The following is a 6,000-nucleotide window of genomic DNA, read 5'->3' on the forward strand; positions in this document are numbered from 1 at the left end:
ACGAGTCTTGCTTTGTTTCTTACGACCTTTCCTTTCTCGTCCATCTTGTTCCTGAAAACCCATTTAGCTCCAATAATAGATTTACCTTTCGGTTTAGGAGTCAATTCCCAGACATCATTAATACTGAATTGCCTGAGTTCTTCTTGCATAGCTTCAATCTAGCTTTCATCAGATAAAGCTTATTCTATGCTTTTGGGTTCTATTTCAAAAATAAAAGCCACATCACTAGACTCTTCGCGCCTTTTGGATCTTGTGCGAATTCCTTCATTAATGTCGCCTATAATGAGATCTTTGGGATGACTGGACTTATGCTTCGAGTTACTGGTTGATTTGTCAGGTTGATGATCACTTTCTTCATTTGAATCTTCAACAATCATTTGATGTTGGTCTTTCGAAGTCTGAGCTGCTTCTTGAGATTTTGACTTTGTAGAGTCTAGAGCAAGTTCAGATTCTTCAAGATGAGTCTGAATAGATTCATTTTGCATAGAATCTTGAAATTTGACATTCATTGATTCCTCCACAGATTGAGATTTCTTGTTGTAGACTCTGTAAGCTTTGCTTGAGGTAGAATATCCAAGGAAGATGCCTTTGTTTGATTTTTCTTCAAACTTGCCAACTCGATCATTTGCATTTTTCAATATAAAGCATTTACATCCAAACACATAAAAATATGAAATAATAGGCTTCTTTTCTTTGAATAACTCATAGGGGGGTTTTTTTTTCCAGAATTGGTTTTAGAAAAACTCTATTAATAATATAACATGCTGTAGAAACTACTTCAGCCCAAAAACGTGAAGAGATGTTACTTTCAATTAAAAGTGTTCTAGCCATTTCTTGAAGTGACCTATTCTTTCTTTCCACAACTCCGTTTTGCTCTGGAGTATATGGAGAGGAGAACATATGCTGAAAACCAGATTCATCACAGAATTTTGTAAAATCTTGATTTTCAAATTCACCTCCATGGTCTGTTCTTATACTTGAAATAACATAGCCTTTTTCATTTTGAATCTTTTTAGCAAAATTTTCAAAGTAAGAAAATGTTTCAGACTTACTTGTCAGGTATAACATCCCGGGCCCCACTGCCCTGGCGCGGACGAACCGCCATCCCAGCCACGGTCTTTTCCCTCATGACTTTAAAACACGTTCCACGGATTAGAGGGACCCAAGCCTTATGAGCTAACCAAGACCTCCCTCCCTAGGCGATGTGGGACAAAAGAGGAGGTTGCATCCTCTCTATGGCCCCACGGGCATCAGAACAGCATTCGAGCTGTGGTCCCACACGCGGTCGGGAGTCGGCTCTAATACCACTTGTAACATCCCAGGCCTCTTTGTGTAATATTGTCCGCTTTGGGTCACCCGCCCTGGCGCGGACGCATCGCCATTCCAGCCATGGTCTTTTCCCTCACAGCTTTAAAACGCGTTACACATATTAGAGGGACCCAGGCCTTATAAGTTGACCAAGACCTCCCTCCCTAGGCGATGTGAGACAAGAGAAGAGGTTATCACACAGTGTAACAACCTCCATAACCTCCTCTCTTGTCCCACATCGCCTAGGGAGGTAGGGGTGAGCGGGTCCAGGGTGGGTAGGGTCTAGACCTGGACCCTATTCCCTACCCTGTTTTCATTGGACCCTATTCCCGACCCACCCTGTTTTTCCGATCCGGGAACAGGGTTGACCCTGTTTATATTGGAACCTGTTTTGCATAAAAATTAACCTTAGAAAAGCAAGTCTAGATGAGTTATCTGCTGAAACAAAAAGGCCGGACCAAGCACATCCTTCGACCAAACTCATTGACTGAAAACTGAAAAAAAAAAAAAAAAAAAAAAAAGTATATCATTCGGTCATTTGTTATACTTGAACAAACAAGGTCCGAACAGATATGATACTCCTCAAGACATGATTCCAAAACGATTAAAATAATATTTTACTTAAATTAAGTATTTAGGATGCCCATGATCTCCACTTTAATAAAAATGAATAAACAAGCTAGAGTATCTTCGTTGCTTCAAAAAGACCATTGCAACCAGGTTGTGTTCCATCAACATCTCCCGGTAATAGAATACCAAAAACGTAAAAGAATCATCACCCCATGAACTTTTCAATTGAATGCACACGACTCTTCGATAAGTCAAGCTGTCCAACATTAACCAAACGGTTAGCATAGATGGTCCATCTCTATATCCAGCCCAACCAATTCTAGGAGGAACACCTTCTAATGTCATTCTCTGCTTTCAACTAGTTCTCCCTCGGTTTAGACAAGGACGTCATGTTTTAGCACACATGGAGACAATTTGCCTGCATTCATAATTATGTCATCGCACACATGTGAGCAGAGACTGCACCAACGAGATAATCCACAGCGAGACTTCCGTGGAACAAACAATGTTCCAATTTCATCCCCAACTTTAACTAAAACCGGTTGCACCGCAATGCCTCTTTAAAACATAGCGTTCGGTACCATCCCGAACTCGGTATTCGGCTCCCGCAGACGGTGCACGACTTAAGAGCACAGCTGCCCGAGGGTGATGATGCCTTTCTCACCTACAATTTATACTTTAAACTCATACTAGTGAGTATGGTCGGTTTCTTGAGATTGCCCGGCCACAGGCGGTGCGGCGAAACCAACCAACCAGCCAACCCGCACGAGCAAAGAGAAAATTGAAACTCGAGCTGCGGCGTTTTCGCCAAACCAAAAAAAAAAAAAAAAAAACAAAGAAAAGAAAGAAAGAAAGAAGCAAGGGTGGTCGGGGGAGCTCACCGGGATACGATCGGAGCAAATCGTCGGGCGTCGAGCGAGAGAAGGACCCTAAAGCAACAAGGAGGTGGTGGCGCGGGGGGCTCGGACGGACGGGTTGAGGACGGAATTACGGCGAGAACGGCGGCTTTTGGTGTGCGGGTCGCGGCGGCGGTGGCGCCGGAGGTGGTGAGCAAACCAGCGACGTCGGCAACGGGGCTCGGGCGGAGCAGCGAGGCAACGGCAGCCCGCGAAGGGGGCGGCGGTAGATCGCGGCTTTGCGAACGAGACCGTCGACTCCTCGTCAGGCCGGAGGAGGTCCCACCACAGGGCGAAGGCGATGGAGAGCCCAAACGCGCCGGACGGCGAGAAAACGACACGCGGGACGCCGCGGTCGCGGGCGAAGCGGTGGGTCCACCCGAGGAAGAAGTCGGAGACGACCGCGCGGGCGAGGAGGGGTGGGACTCGAACCACCGGGAGAGGAGCGGGAGGTGGAGGTTGCGGAGGGCGCGGACTTTGGCGACGAAGCGCACCCCGGCGGGTGTGGCACGGCGAGGGGCTGCAGGGAAGGCAAGACAAGAGGCTGGAGCGAGGAGGAGGAGGCGAGGAAGGGGTCGGCAGGTGGAGGTTGTCGGGGGTGACGACGACGGTGACGGTGACGGTGACGGCGGGGGCGGCGGGGCGGGGAGGAGGAGGAGCTTGGCGGCGGTAGTGCGGCGCGGGGAACGACGGCGTCGGCCGCGATTTCGGGAGAGGAGCTCAGGGAAGGGAAGTCTGGTTCTCTGCGTGACTGCGTCTGCGACTCTGCGCCTCTGCGGGTAAATTAGGGTTTTGTTTTGCTGGCGTAAAAACCGGTTCTCCAACCAGTTCCCGAACCGGTCCGGTCGAACCGGTTCCCGAACCGGTCCGGTCGAACCGGTTCCCGGGTGGGTAATCCCTCGGAACCGGTTCCCTGCACCGGTTTAAACAGAGTGCATTTTGGGAACCGGTTCCGGCCCGGTTTTAACCGGAACCGGTTCCCGACCATTTTTCGGGTGGGCCGGACCGGGAACCGGGTAAACCCGGTCCGGTTGCACACCCCTATAAGGAGGGAGATCTTGGTCAGCTTATAAGGCCTAGGTCCCTCTAATCTGTGTAACGCGTTTTAAAGCCGTGAGGGAAAATACCGTGGCTGGGATGGCGGTTCGTCCGCGCCAGGGCGGGTGACCCAAAGCGGATAATATTACACAGTGGGGCCCGGGATGTTACAAGTGGTATCAGAGCCGACTCCCGACCGGGTGTAAGACCACAGCTCGAATGCTATTCTGATTCTCGTGGGGCCATAGCGAGGACGTTGTTCTGTTCAGAGGTGGAGAGTGTGACGGCCTCCTCTCTTGTCCCACATCGCCAGGGCGGGTGACCCAAAGCGGACAATCTTACACAGTGGGGCCCGGGATGTTACATCAGGAAATATACCCAAGTAAATCGTGAGTAGTCATCCACAATTACTAGGCAATATTTCTTACCTCCAATACTCTGAGTTTTGGTTGGTCTAAAGAGATTCATATGCAAAAGCTGTAGTACACGATTAGTTGAAATTTGATTTATTGGTTTAAATGAATTTCTTACCCACTTTCCCAATACACATGGTGTACATAGATCAGACTTTTGGTATGACAGATTGGGTAAACCACGAACTAGCTTCTTTGCTGAAATTTTGGCTATTTGCTTCATATTGATGTGCCCAAGTTTTCTGTGCCATAAGTACGCTTCATCTTGAATTGAGATTAGACATTGCGATTCATCTGGTTTCACGGCCAAGAGATAGATATTTCCATGTCTTCGGCCCATGAATGACTGAGTAGAATCTTTACTGGTTCCTGAACATATTCCTGCTTGAAAGTTGATTTTGAAACTGGTATCGCATAGCTGACTGATACTCAGTAGATTGTAGTTGAGTCCTTTCACTAAGGAAACATTGCTGATTGTGAGGTTTCCAATCTTTATAGTTCCGAATCCCACAATTCTTCCTTTGATGTTTCCTCCAAAAGAGACTTTTCCACCATTTACTTGAATGAGTTTTATGAAGCAATTTGAATCTCCTGTCATATGTCTTGAGCATCCACTATCCAGATACAATTTTACCTTTTTTTTAATAGTGACCTGCATTTAAAAAAGAGACTCAAACTTTCTTTGGTACCCATATTTTCTTGGGTCCATTGGTGTTAGTATGATATGCGGTTTTTGCCCATACTTTCTTAACAGGTTTCCAAACCATAGGACATTCTTTCTCAAAGTGATCTGAACTTTTGCACTTTGAGCATTTGAGAGCATTGCGACCTACTGGTGTTACAAAGACCTTTTTAAAATGATTTTTGTAAGCATCTCTTGTAGGTCTTTGCTTAATTCTTTCCTTCACTTTAGAAAAATCAATTAAATGAATGGTTTCCACAGTCATTCCCAAACCAGATTTATTGAAATAAGGTCTTTGTGCTGAAAGAATTTTCTCAAGTTTCCCAGATCCTATTGAAAATCTTTTGGAAATATTTGATATGTCATTTTTTAAATATACATTTTCTTTTGAAAGGTTGTCTTCTCTTTCTTTAAGAGTAGAAACATTCATGTCTAAACATTTCACCTTTTCTTTCAAAATATTTTCCTGTTGTTTCAGTGCAGAATTTTCCTTTTTAAGTTCGAAAATCCTTTTAAGAGAAGTCTTAAGATTAAAACACAACTCATCAATGTATTTAGAAACTTTAATAGGGATTTTAGAGTTACTCACCTCAAATTCACTGTCCGAATCCGAGTCTGTCTCGGAGTTTGAATCTGAATCCGATTGTGCCATCGGATATATGTTGGCATAATCATCATCACTTTCTTCACATTCTATATCACTCCAGGTTTCTGCTTTAAGAGCCTTTTGATACTTTTTAGCTTTTCCTTTCTTCTTCCTCAGAAGAGGACAGTTGGGTCTGATGTGTCCCTTTTTCTTACATTCAAAGCAGACTATATCTCTATTTGATTCATCATCCTCAACAGACTTAGTCTATTGCTTTTGAAAACTTTGTTTTTTTTTTTTTTTATTGAATCTTCTTCCTTTTTTGTTTAGCTTTCTGAATCTCCTTATCATGAGAGCAAGCTTCTCATCATCCATATTGTCTTCAGAATCTGTAACATCAGAATCATCATTGGATTTTAATGCAATGGATTTCTTACCTTTAAGATCTTCGTCTTCAATGATTCATTCCATTTCATAAGACTGAAGAGTTCCAACTAACTCATCGAC

Source organism: Eucalyptus grandis, chromosome 8 (genome assembly GCF_016545825.1).
Source record: "Eucalyptus grandis isolate ANBG69807.140 chromosome 8, ASM1654582v1, whole genome shotgun sequence".
In the NCBI taxonomy this organism is placed as follows: Eukaryota; Viridiplantae; Streptophyta; class Magnoliopsida; order Myrtales; family Myrtaceae; genus Eucalyptus; species Eucalyptus grandis.